This window comes from Manis pentadactyla, chromosome Y (genome assembly GCF_030020395.1).
Source record: "Manis pentadactyla isolate mManPen7 chromosome Y, mManPen7.hap1, whole genome shotgun sequence".
In the NCBI taxonomy this organism is placed as follows: Eukaryota; Metazoa; Chordata; class Mammalia; order Pholidota; family Manidae; genus Manis; species Manis pentadactyla.
In genome coordinates, this window is record NC_080039.1 from 20531299 (window position 1) to 20546182 (window position 14884).

Below are 14884 nucleotides of genomic sequence, written 5' to 3' on the forward strand. Positions count from 1 at the left end.
ATTGATTGATATATGACAGATGATAGATGGAAACAGATGATAGATTGATTTATTGATCGAACACAGTGGCCCGGTTTAAAGAAGACCGGTGCATCTCTTTGTTTATCACACCACTATTCACAATAGCCAATCCGTGTCCATCAGTAGATGAATATATATCCAAGGGATGTGGAACATATACACAATCAATTAGCATTCAGCCATAGGAAGAAAACAAATCCTACCATTTACAACAACAAAAATGTTAGTTGACCCAACTGTGGAGACGGAAAAACAAGAAAAAAACTGAAAGAGCAAAACAGCAGGAGAATCACAGGACCAAAGAATATACAAAGTTCAGGAAGAGAAATAGAGTGGATTGGACATGTGGCATTGGAGTGGTAAGAGGGATGGTGGAAGAAAGGTCACATTAACAATACCATGCATAATCAGGTTGGGGGCATGGGGAGGGCTGTACAATACAGAGAACACACGTAGTGATTCTACATTATCTGACTATGCTCATAAAGAGTGACTGCAATAGAGTGTATAGGTGAATCTTGGTGATGGGTGAGTCTAGTAAAGATAATGTTACGCATCTAATTGTAGAGTAATGATAAATAAATAAGCAAATAATAAATACTTGAGTGTTGATAGATGAACGATTAACAGATAGAAGATAGATGGATACATATATAGATGTATAGACAGGGGATAGATTGATAGGAATTTAAAAGGTAGATATATGATAGATGATAGATAGACAGACAGACAGACAGTCACATGGATAGGTAGATAGATAGATTTGAAAGATTAGACAGATAAATGGAAGATAGATTAGATATATAGATTTATTGATAGAACACAGTGTTTCGTTATAAAGATATGTGCACCTCTTTGTTTATCAGAGCAGTATTCACAATAGTCAATCCGTGTCCATCAGTAGATGAATAGATAAAGAAGTTGTTGTACATATTGACAATCAATTCTCATTCAGCATTGGAAGATTCCATATCCTACCATTTACAACAACATGCTCAATAAAATAAGTCAGGAGAAGGACAAGAATCAAATAATTTGACCCATCTGTGCACATGGAGTACCAATAAAAAACTGAAGGAGTAGAACAGCAGCAGAAACACAGATCCAAAAATGAAGTAACAGTTACCAAAGGGAAAGTGACAAGGAGGACATGTGAGAATGGAGGGATAACAGTGTGGACAGAAAGGATGCATTATGATTAGCACGTGTAATGTTTCTAGGGGTGCACGGGGAAGGCTGAACCAAACAGAAAAGACAGTGATTCTACAGTACCTTGCTCTGTTGAAGGAAGTGTTTGCAGTGGGGCATTGGAGGGATCTTCGTGAAGGGGGAGTCTAGTGCCTGTAATGTTACACATGTAATTATAGATGAATAGTAATTAATTAATTTATCCAGCAAAACAAATACAGTAGGAGAGTTTAGAAAGACAAATGCATGACTATGTTTATCACAGCACTATTCAAAGTAGCCAAGCTAATAGGTCATCTGTAGATTAATGGCTCAAGAGGATGTGTTACATATACACATGGAATGTTACTCAGCCATAAGAAGTATACAAATCCTATCCCTTGCAACAACATGGATGGAGCTAGACGGTATTATTCTCAGTGATATAACTGAGACAGAGGAAACAAGTATCAAAAGATTTGACACATCTGTGGAGACGAAGAACCAAGATAAAACTGAAGGAGCAAAACACCAGCAGATTCACAGAACCCAAGAGTGGGTTAAGCGTTACCAAAAGGCAAAGACTATGGTGGATAGGTGGGAATGCAAGGAGAAGTGCAGAGGTAAGATAGCACAGTTTTTGCTTATCATTATTGTGTCTGCGGGGCATGGGCGGGCTGTACAACACAGAGAAGACAAGTAGTGATTCTACAGTGTCTTACTATGCTCCTGGACAGTGACTGCAATGGAGTATCTGGAGAGAACTTGGTTATCGTGTGGGTCTGGTAAAATTAATGTTTCTCATGTAATTGTAGATTAATCATAAAAAAATCAATATATGACTAAATAAATGAATAAATAATAAAGATATAGACATAATGTAACAGCCCAGTTGTAAAAGAAGATGGCTCGCCTCTTTCTCTCACCACTCTATTCGCAATAACCAAGCTAAATGTCCTTCAGTAGATGAGAAGTAGAATAATATTCAGCCGTATGAAGAAAAAAGATCCTACGATTTACAACTACAAGGATGGAGCTAGAGAGTATTGTGCTAAGTGAAATAAGCCACACAGAGAATACCAAGTGGCAATTGAATTCACTCAACTGTGAAGTATTAGAGAAAAGAGAAAACATGTAGGAATAAGACAGAAGCTGCCTCACTGAAACCAAGAGTAGACTAATGGTTACCAAGGGGAAAGTGACTGAGGAGGATGGCTTGGAAGGGAGTAAAGAGAGGTAAAATGGAGCATTACGTGTAGCACACATGTGAGTAGGGGGAGGGCTCGAAGAACACAGTATATCAGCAAAGAACAGTACTGTTTATACAGAGTATTCCTGGGCTCATGGACAGTAACACTTATGGGGTATATGGTGTGAATTTGATAATGGGGGTAGTTTAGTAAACACAATGTTGTTTATCTAACTGTCCTGTATGGACACGGAAATAAGAAACACTGTATCTTTGGTCAGGTTTCAATTTTCCCTGATGCTGTCTAGGTGGTCACCGCACACCTCAACAAAATCACAACCCTTGTAGTGCCGCAGGCTCTGAAGTGCGAACCAGCTCCTCTCAGCATACACATTCTGTGTCTATGAAAGTGGCCCACTGTGACATCATGGAGTCTCCAGGCAACAGTGCTATCCTGAAAACTCCACTAGCTGATGGTGTTCAGAGCGCAGCCGTGTGGAGCTGCACTTTCTTACCAAACATTACTAGTTCTGGCCTACATATATATGTAAAATGATGTCATTCATCATTGGAGTATAAGAACAAAGAAAATACTGAAAGAGCAAAACAGAAGTCTCACAGAACACAAGAATAGATTAACAGTGACCAAATGGGGAAGACACAGAGATGGAAGGTTTGGAATGGAGGGTGGTGGGAAGAAAGGGTGCACTTCAGTTAGCATATATAATGAGGAATGGCTGCACGTGTAGTGCTGTACAACAGAGAAGACAACTAGCAATCCACAGTACATTGCTGTGGTGATTGAAGTGACTGCAAAGGGGTATTGGGTGGAACGTGGTAATGGGAGTCTAGTAAATACATTACACATATAAGTGTAGATTAAGAGTAAATATACAACTCAATAATAAACTCCTATCAACAAATCCAATGCAGCAGCCAAGTTAAAAAAAAGGTATTTACATTAGTAGGTTTATCTGCAGTATTCACAGTATCCAGGGTAAGTGTAATTCAGTAGATTAATGTGTAAATAAGTTGTGCTACATATACACAATTGAATATTACTCAACCGTAAGAAGAAAATAAATCCTAACTTTTGCAACCACTTGGATGGTACTAGAGGGCAGTATTCTCATGAAATAAGCGGTGGTCAAAGACAGGTGTCAAATGACTGGACTCATCTGTGGAGATGTAGAACCAAGAGAAAGCTGAATAAGCAAAACATCAACAGATTCACAGATCTGAAGATTGGAAAAAGAGATTCCAAAGGGAATGGAACTGCGGTGGATAGGAGGGAATGGAGGGTGGAGGGTGGCAGTAAAGAAAGCGTCCTATATGATTTCCATGATCAGTCTCGGTGGCCATTGCGGGGATGGCTGTACAACACAGAGAAGACAAGTATTGATTCTACAGTATCTTACTTTGCTCATGCAGATTGACTGCCATGGATAATCCTGCAGTTCTTTGTCATGGGCGGGTTGTTGCAAACGTAATGTTACCCATGTAATTGTACATTAATGAGTTATTAGGAAATGAATGAATAAATAAAATAAACCTAAAGTAATAGAATACAGCAGCCCAGTTTAAAGAAGACATGTGCACACCTTTTTTTCATTACCACACTATTAACATTAGCTAAGCTAAGTATCAATCACCAGATGAAGAGTGGAATATTATTCAGCCTTATGAGGAAAATAAAATCCTGCCATTTAAAACAACATGTATGGAGATAGAGGGAATTAAGCTCAGTGAAATGAGCGACGGAGAGAAAGAAACGTTGCAAATGACATCATTCACTTGCAGAGTCTTAGAAAAAAGGAAAAAGTTGAAGGAACAAAAGAGCAGCCACCCCGAACAGAAGAGTGGACTAATAGTTACGAAAGGAAAGAGACTATGGAGGAATGGTAGTAATGGAGGGATAATAGCAGGGGGAAGAAACGGTGCATTAGAATTTGGATATATAGTGTTGGAGGGGGGGCACATGGAGTGCTATACAACACAGAAGACAAGTAGTGATTCTACATTAACTACACTGAAGGGCAGTGAATGCAATGGGGAATTGGGACATCTTGGTAATTGGTGGAGTCTAGTAAACAATGTTACTCATGTAATTGTGGATTAATGATAATTAAATTAGATATACAGAGATACAGAAATGATAGGTATAGACAGATGATAGAGATAGATGATGATAGATGATATATATTTGATAGATGCATTTGATAGATTAGGCAGATAGATGAAAGATAGATGAAAGATTACAATAGTTAGATAGGTAGACAGATAATATTCTAGATGTATTGTTAGATGATAACTGGATAGAGAGTTTATACCTATAGACCGATACAGAAATACACAATAGGTGATAGTAGATTGGAAAAAACATAGGTAGATAGATTTATTGATTGAAAGTAGATAGATGACAGAAACATGGATGTATAGAAAGAGTGATAAGCAGATAAAATGCAGTGGCCCAGTTTTAGAAAGATATGTGCACCCCTTTGTTTATCACAGAACTATTCATAATAGCCAATCTCTGTCTGTCAGTAGATGATTGGAAGAAGATGTGGTACATATACACTATCTGTTATTCAACTATAAGAAGAAAACAAATCCGTCCATTTGTAACTGCATGGATGGAACTAGGAGGTTTTATGCTCAGTGAAATAAGCCAGGAGGAGAAACACAAGTATCAAATGAGTTGACCCATCGGTGGAGACGGTAAACCAAGAAAAAAACTGAAGGAGGAAAACAGCAGCAGAATCACAGGACCAAAGAATTTACAAAGTTCAGAAATAGGAAGAGAGTGGGGTGGACAGGTGGCATTGGAGGGATAAGGGGGATGGTGGAAGAAAGGTAACATTACCAATACCATGTATAATGAGGTTGGGGGCACGGGGAGGCCTGTATAATACAGAGAATACAAGTAGTGTTTCTACATTATCTGACTATGCTCATGAAGAGTGACCACAATGGAGTGTATAGGTTGATCTTTTTAATGGGTGAGACTAGTAGAGATAATGTTATTTATCTAATTGTAGAGTTATGATAAATAAGTAAGCAAATAACAAATATTTGGTAGACGATAGGTGAACGATTAACAGATAGATGATAAATGGATACATATGTAGATGTATAGTTAGGTGGTAGATTGATAGGAACTTAGAAAGATTGATGAGAGATGAGAGATAGAAAGATTGATAGATTGATAGATAGATAGGAAAGATTAGACAGATAAATGGAAGATAGATAAGATATATAGATAAGTAGATAGATAATATATTAGATATATAGTTAGATGGTAGATAGGTGATATAAATACATGATAGGTAATAGGAAATAGAAAGATACATGTACGGATTGATTGATATATGACAGATGATAGATGGAAACAGATGATAGATTGATTTATTGATCGAACACAGTGGCCCGGTTTAAAGAAGACCGGTGCATCTCTTTGTTTATCACACCACTATTCACAATAGCCAATCCGTGTCCATCAGTAGATGAATATATATCCAAGGGATGTGGAACATATACACAATCAATTAGCATTCAGCCATAGGAAGAAAACAAATCCTACCATTTACAACAACAAAAATGTTAGTTGACCCAACTGTGGAGACGGAAAAACAAGAAAAAAACTGAAAGAGCAAAACAGCAGGAGAATCACAGGACCAAAGAATATACAAAGTTCAGGAAGAGAAATAGAGTGGATTGGACATGTGGCATTGGAGTGGTAAGAGGGATGGTGGAAGAAAGGTCACATTAACAATACCATGCATAATCAGGTTGGGGGCATGGGGAGGGCTGTACAATACAGAGAACACACGTAGTGATTCTACATTATCTGACTATGCTCATAAAGAGTGACTGCAATAGAGTGTATAGGTGAATCTTGGTGATGGGTGAGTCTAGTAAAGATAATGTTACGCATCTAATTGTAGAGTAATGATAAATAAATAAGCAAATAATAAATACTTGAGTGTTGATAGATGAACAATTAACAGATAGAAGATAGATGGATACATATATAGATGTATAGACAGGGGATAGATTGATAGGAATTTAAAAGGTAGATATATGATAGATGATAGATAGACAGACAGACAGACAGACACATGGATAAGTAGATAGATAGATTTGAAAGATTAGACAGATAAATGGAAGATAGATTAGATATATAGATTTATTGATAGAACACAGTGTTTCGTTATAAAGATATGTGCACCTCTTTGTTTATCAGAGCAGTATTCACAATAGTCAATCCGTGTCCATCAGTAGATGAATAGATAAAGAAGATGTTGTACATATTGACAATCAATTCTCATTCATCATTGGAAGATTCCATAGCCTACCATTTACAACAACATGCTCAATAAAATAAGTCAGGAGAAGGACAAAAATCAAATAATTTGACCCATCTGTGCACATGGAGTACCAATAAAATACTGAAGGAGTAGAACAGCAGCAGAAACACAGATCCAAAAATGAAGTAACAGTTACCAAAGGGAAAGTGACAAGGAGGACATGTGAGAATGGAGGGATAACAGTGTGGACAGAAAGGATGCATTATGATTAGCACGTGTAATGTTTCTAGGGGTGCACGGGGAAGGCTGAACCAAACAGAAAAGACAGTGATTCTACAGTACCTTGCTCTGTTGATGGAAGTGTTTGCAGTGGGGCATTGGAGGGATCTTCGTGAAGGGGGAGTCTAGTGCCTGTAATGTTACACATGTAATTATAGATGAATAGTAATTAATTAATTTATCCAGCAAAACAAATACAGTAGGAGAGTTTAAAAAGACAAATGCATGACTATGTTTATCACAGCACTATTCAAAGTAGCCAAGCTAATAGGTCATCTGTAGATTAATGGCTCAAGAAGATGTGGTACATATACACATGGAATGTTACTCAGCCATAAGAAGTATACAAATCCTATCCTTTGCAACAACATGGATGGAGCTAGACGGTATTATTCTCAGTGATATAACTGAGACAGAGGAAACAAGTATCAAAAGATTTGACCCATCTGTGGAGACGAAGAACCAAGATAAAACTGAAGGAGCAAAACACCAGCAGATTCACAGAACCCAAGAGTGGGTTAAGCGTTGCCAAAAGGCAAAGACTATGGTGGATAGGTGGGAATGCAAGGAGAAGTGCAGATGTAAGATAGCACAGTTTTTGCTTATCATTATTGTGTCTGCGGGGCATGGGAGGGCTGTACAACACAGAGAAGACAAGTAGTGATTCTACAGTGTCTTACTATGCTCCTGGACAGTGACTGCAATGGAGTATCTGGAGAGAACTTGGTTATGGTGTGGGTCTAGTAAAATTAATGTTTCTCATGTAATTGTAGATTAATCATAAAAAAATCAATAAATGACTAAATAAATGAATAAATAATAAAGATATAGACATAATGTAACAGCCCAGTTGTAAAAGAAGATGGCTCGCCTCTTTCTCTCACCACTCTATTCGCAATAACCAAGATAAATGTCCTTCAGTAGATGAGAAGTAGAATAATATTCAGCCGTATGAAGAAAAAAGATCCTACGATTTACAACTACAAGGATGGAGCTAGAGAGTATTGTGCTAAGTGAAATAAGCCACACAGAGAATACCAAGTGGCAATTGAATTCACTCAACTGTGAAGTATTAGAGAAAAGAGAAAACATGTAGGAATAAGACAGAAGCTGCCTCACTGAAACCAAGAGTAGACTAATGGTTACCAAGGGGAAAGTGACTGAGGAGGATGGCTTGGAAGGGAGTAAAGAGAGGTAAAATGGAGCATTACGTGTAGCACACATGTGAGTAGGGGGAGGGCTCGAAGAACACAGTATATCAGCAAAGAACAGTACTGTTTCTACAGAGTATTCCTGGGCTCATGGACAGTAACACTTATGGGGTATATGGTGTGGATTTGATAATGGGGGTAGTTTAGTAAACACAATGTTGGTTATCTAACTGTCCTGTATGGACACGGAAATAAGAAACACTGTATCTTTGGTCAGGTTTCAATTTTCCCTGATGCTGTCTAGGTGGTCACCGCACACCTCAACAAAATCATAACCCTTTTACTGCCGCAGGCTCTGAAGTGCGAACCAGCTCCTCTCAGCATACACATTCTGTGTCTATGAAAGTGGCCCACTGTGACATCATGGAGTCTCCAGGCAACAGTGCTCTTCCTGCAAACTCCACTAGCTGATGGTGTTCAGAGCGCAGCCGTGTGGAGCTGCACTTTCTTACCAAACATTACTAGTTCTGGCCTACATATATATGTAAAATGATGTCATTCATCATTGGAGTATAAGAACAAAGAAAATACTGAAAGAGAAAAACAGCAGTCTCACAGAACACAAGAATAGATTAACAGTGACCAAATGGGGAAGACACAGAGATGGAAGGTTTGGAATGGAGGGTGGTGGGAAGAAAGGGTGCACTTCAGTTAGCATATATAATGAGGAATGGCTGCACGTGTAGTGCTGTACAACAGAGAAGACAACTAGCAATCCACAGTACATTGCTGTGGTGATTGAAGTGACTGCAAAGGGGTATTGGGTGGAACGTGGTAATGGGAGTCTAGTAAATACATTACACATATAAGTGTAGATTAAGAGTAAATATACAACTCAATAATAAACTCCTATCAACAAATCCAATGCAGCAGCCAAGTTAAAAAAAGGTATTTACATCCGTAGGTTTATCTGCAGTATTCACAGTATCCAGGGTAAGTGTAATTCAGTAGATTAATGTGTAAATAAGTTGTGCTACATATACACAATTGAATATTACTCAACCGTAAGAAGAAAATAAATCCTAACTTTTGCAACCACTTGGATGGTACTAGAGGGCAGTATTCTCATGAAATAAGAGGTGGAGAAAGACAGGTGTCAAATGATTGGACTCATCTGTGGAGATGTAGAACCAAGAGAAAGCTGAATAAGCAAAACATCAACAGATTCACAGATCTGAAGATTGGAAAAAGAGATTCCAAAGGGAATGGAACTGCGGTGGATAGGAGGGAATGGAGGGTGGAGGGTGGCAGTAAAGAAAGCGTCCTATATGATTTCCATGATCAGTCTCGGTGGCCATTGCGGGGATGGCTGTACAACACAGAGAAGACAAGTATTGATTCTACAGTATCTTACTTGGCTCATGCAGATTGACTGCCATGGATAATCCTGCAGTTCTTTGTCATGGGCGGGTTGTTGCAAACGTAATGTTACCCATGTAATTGTACATTAATGAGTTATTAGGAAATGAATGAATGAATAAAATAAACCTAAAGTAATAGAATACAGCAGCCCAGTTTAAAGAAGACATGTGCTCAAGTTTTCTTCATTACCACACTATTAACATTAGCTAAGCTAAGTATCCATCAGCAGATGAAGAGTGGAATATTATTCAGCCGTATGAGGAAAATAAAATCCTGCCATTTAAAACAACATGTATGGAGATAGAGGGAATTATGCTCAGTGAAATGAGCGACGGAGAGAAAGAAACGTTGCAAATGACATCACTCACTTGCAGAGTCTTAGAAAAAAGGAAAAAGTTGAAGGAACAAAAGAGCAGCCACCCCGAACAGAAGAGTGGACTAACAGTTACGAAAGGAAAGAGACTATGGAGGAATGGTAGTAATGGAGGGTTAATGGCAGGGGGAAGAAACGGTGCATTAGAATTAGGATATATAGTGTTGGAGGGGGGGCACATGGAGGGCTATACAACACAGAAGACAAGTAGTGATTCTACATTAACTACACTGAAGGGCAGTGAATGCAATGGGGAATTGGGACATCTTGGTAATTGGTGGAGTCTAGTAAACAATGTTACTCATGTAATTGTGGATTAATGATAATTAAATTAGATATACAGAGATACAGAGATGATAGGTATAGACAGATGATAGAGATAGATGATGATAGATGATATATATTTGATAGATGCATTTGATAGATTAGGCAGATAGTTGAAAGATAGATGAAAGATGACATTAGTTAGATAGGTAGACAGAAGATATTCTCGATATATAGTTGGACTATAGATAACTGCATAGAGAGATTATACCTATAGATCGATACAGAGATACACAATAGGTGATAGTAGATTGGAAAAAACATAGGTAGTTAGATTTATTGATTGAAAGTAGAGAGATGACAGAAACATGGATGTATAGAAAGAGTGATAAGCAGATAAAATGCAGTGGCCCAGTTTTAGAAAGATATGTGCACCCCTTTGTTTATCACAGAACTATTCATAATAGCCAATCTCTGTCTGTCAGTAGATGAATGGATGAAGATGTGGTACATATACACTATCTGTTATTCAACTATAAGAAGAAAACAAATCCGTCCATTTGTAACTGCATGGATGGAACTAGGAGGTTTTATGCTCAGTGAAATAAGCCAGGAGGAGAAACACAAGTATCAAATGAGTTGACCCATCGGTGGAGACGGTAAACCAAGAAAAAAACTGAAGGAGGAAAACAGCAGCAGAATCACAGGACCAAAGAATTTACAAAGTTCAGAAATAGGAAGAGAGTGGGGTGGACAGGTGGCATTGGAGGGATAAGGGGGATGGTGGAAGAAAGGTAACATTACCAATACCATGTATAATGAGGTTGGGGGCACGGGGAGGCCTGTATAATACAGAGAATACAAGTAGTGTTTCTACATTATCTGACTATGCTCATGAAGAGTGACCACAATGGAGTGTATAGGTTGATCTTTTTGATGGGTGAGACTAGTAAAGATAATGTTATTTATCTAATTGTAGAGTAATGATAAATAAATAAGCAAATAACAAATATTTGGTAGACGATAGGTGAACGATTAACAGATAGATGATAAATGGATACATATGTAGATGTATAGTTAGGTGGTAGATTGATAGGAACTTAGAAAGATTGATGAGAGATGAGAGATAGAAAGATTGATAGATTGATAGATAGATAGGAAAGATTAGACAGATAAATGGAAGATAGATAAGATATATAGATAAGTAGATAGATAATATATTAGATATATAGTTAGATGGTAGATAGGTGATATAAATACATGATAGGTAATAGGAAATAGAAAGATACATGTACGGATTGATTGATATATGACAGATGATAGATGGAAACAGATGATAGATTGATTTATTGATCGAACACAGTGGCCCGGTTTAAAGAAGACCGGTGCATCTCTTTGTTTATCACACCACTATTCACAATAGCCAATCCGTGTCCATCAGTAGATGAATATATATCCAAGATGTGGAACATATACACAATCAATTAGCATTCAGCCATAGGAAGAAAACAAATCCTACCATTTACAACAACAAAAATGTTAGTTGACCCAACTGTGGAGACGGAAAAACAAGAAAAAAACTGAAAGAGCAAAACAGCAGGAGAATCACAGGACCAAAGAATATACAAAGTTCAGGAAGAGAAATAGAGTGGATTGGACATGTGGCATTGGAGTGGTAAGAGGGATGGTGGAAGAAAGGTCACATTAACAATACCATGCATAATCAGGATGGGGGCATGGGGAGGGCTGTACAATACAGAGAACACACGTAGTGATTCTACATTATCTGACTATGCTCATAAAGAGTGACTGCAATAGAGTGTATAGGTGAATCTTGGTGATGGGTGAGTCTAGTAAAGATAATGTTACGCATCTAATTGTAGAGTAATGATAAATAAATAAGCAAATAATAAATACTTGAGTGTTGATAGATGAACAATTAACAGATAGAAGATAGATGGATACATATATAGATGTATAGACAGGGGATAGATTGATAGGAATTTAAAAGGTAGATATATGATAGATGATAGATAGACAGACAGACAGACAGACACATGGATAAGTAGATAGATAGATTTGAAAGATTAGACAGATAAATGGAAGATAGATTAGATATATAGATTTATTGATAGAACACAGTGTTTCGTTATAAAGATATGTGCACCTCTTTGTTTATCAGAGCAGTATTCACAATAGTCAATCCGTGTCCATCAGTAGATGAATAGATAAAGAAGATGTTGTACATATTGACAATCAATTCTCATTCAGCATTGGAAGATTCCATAGCCTACCATTTACAACAACATGCTCAATAAAATAAGTCAGGAGAAGGACAAAAATCAAATAATTTGACCCATCTGTGCACATGGAGTACCAATAAAATACTGAAGGGTAGAACAGCAGCAGAAACACAGATCCAAAAATGAAGTAACAGTTACCAAAGGGAAAGTGACAAGGAGGACATGTGAGAATGGAGGGATAACAGTGTGGACAGAAAGGATGCATTATGATTAGCACGTGTAATGTTTCTAGGGGTGCACGGGGAAGGCTGAACCAAACAGAAAAGACAGTGATTCTACAGTACCTTGCTCTGTTGATGGAAGTGTTTGCAGTGGGGCATTGGAGGGATCTTCGTGAAGGGGGAGTCTAGTGCCTGTAATGTTACACATGTAATTATAGATGAATAGTAATTAATTAATTTATCCAGCAAAACAAATACAGTAGGAGAGTTTAAAAAGACAAATGCATGACTATGTTTATCACAGCACTATTCAAAGTAGCCAAGCTAATAGGTCATCTGTAGATTAATGGCTCAAGAAGATGTGGTACATATACACATGGAATGTTACTCAGCCATAAGAAGTATACAAATCCTATCCTTTGCAACAACATGGATGGAGCTAGACGGTATTATTCTCAGTGATATAACTGAGACAGAGGAAACAAGTATCAAAAGATTTGACCCATCTGTGGAGACGAAGAACCAAGATAAAACTGAAGGAGCAAAACACCAGCAGATTCACAGAACCCAAGAGTGGGTTAAGCGTTGCCAAAAGGCAAAGACTATGGTGGATAGGTGGGAATGCAAGGAGAAGTGCAGATGTAAGATAGCACAGTTTTTGCTTATCATTATTGTGTCTGCGGGGCATGGGAGGGCTGTACAACACAGAGAAGACAAGTAGTGATTCTACAGTGTCTTACTATGCTCCTGGACAGTGACTGCAATGGAGTATCTGGAGAGAACTTGGTTATGGTGTGGGTCTAGTAAAATTAATGTTTCTCATGTAATTGTAGATTAATCATAAAAAAATCAATAAATGACTAAATAAATGAATAAATAATAAAGATATAGACATAATGTAACAGCCCAGTTGTAAAAGAAGATGGCTCGCCTCTTTCTCTCACCACTCTATTCGCAATAACCAAGATAAATGTCCTTCAGTAGATGAGAAGTAGAATAATATTCAGCCGTATGAAGAAAAAAGATCCTACGATTTACAACTACAAGGATGGAGCTAGAGAGTATTGTGCTAAGTGAAATAAGCCACACAGAGAATACCAAGTGGCAATTGAATTCACTCAACTGTGAAGTATTAGAGAAAAGAGAAAACATGTAGGAATAAGACAGAAGCTGCCTCACTGAAACCAAGAGTAGACTAATGGTTACCAAGGGGAAAGTGACTGAGGAGGATGGCTTGGAAGGGAGTAAAGAGAGGTAAAATGGAGCATTACGTGTAGCATACATGTGAGTAGGGGGAGGGCTCGAAGAACACAGTATATCAGCAAAGAACAGTACTGTTTCTACAGAGTATTCCTGGGCTCATGGACAGTAACACTTATGGGGTATATGGTGTGGATTTGATAATGGGGGTAGTTTAGTAAACACAATGTTGGTTATCTAACTGTCCTGTATGGACACGGAAATAAGAAACACTGTATCTTTGGTCAGGTTTCAATTTTCCCTGATGCTGTCTAGGTGGTCACCGCACACCTCAACAAAATCATAACCCTTGTACTGCCGCAGGCTCTGAAGTGCGAACCAGCTCCTCTCAGCATACACATTCTGTGTCTATGAAAGTGGCCCACTGTGACATCATGGAGTCTCCAGGCAACAGTGCTCTTCCTGCAAACTCCACTAGCTGATGGTGTTCAGAGCGCAGCCGTGTGGAGCTGCACTTTCTTACCAAACATTACTAGTTCTGGCCTACATATATATGTAAAATGATGTCATTCATCATTGGAGTATAAGAACAAAGAAAATACTGAAAGAGAAAAACAGCAGTCTCACAGAACACAAGAATAGATTAACAGTGACCAAATGGGGAAGACACAGAGATGGAAGGTTTGGAATGGAGGGTGGTGGGAAGAAAGGGTGCACTTCAGTTAGCATATATAATGAGGAATGGCTGCACGTGTAGTGCTGTACAACAGAGAAGACAACTAGCAATCCACAGTACATTGCTGTGGTGATTGAAGTGACTGCAAAGGGGTATTGGGTGGAACGTGGTAATGGGAGTCTAGTAAATACATTACACATATAAGTGTAGATTAAGAGTAAATATACAACTCAATAATAAACTCCTATCAACAAATCCAATGCAGCAGCCAAGTTAAAAAAAGGTATTTACATCCGTAGGTTTATCTGCAGTATTCACAGTATCCAGGGTAAGTGTAATTCAGTAGATTAATGTGTAAATAAGTTGTGCTA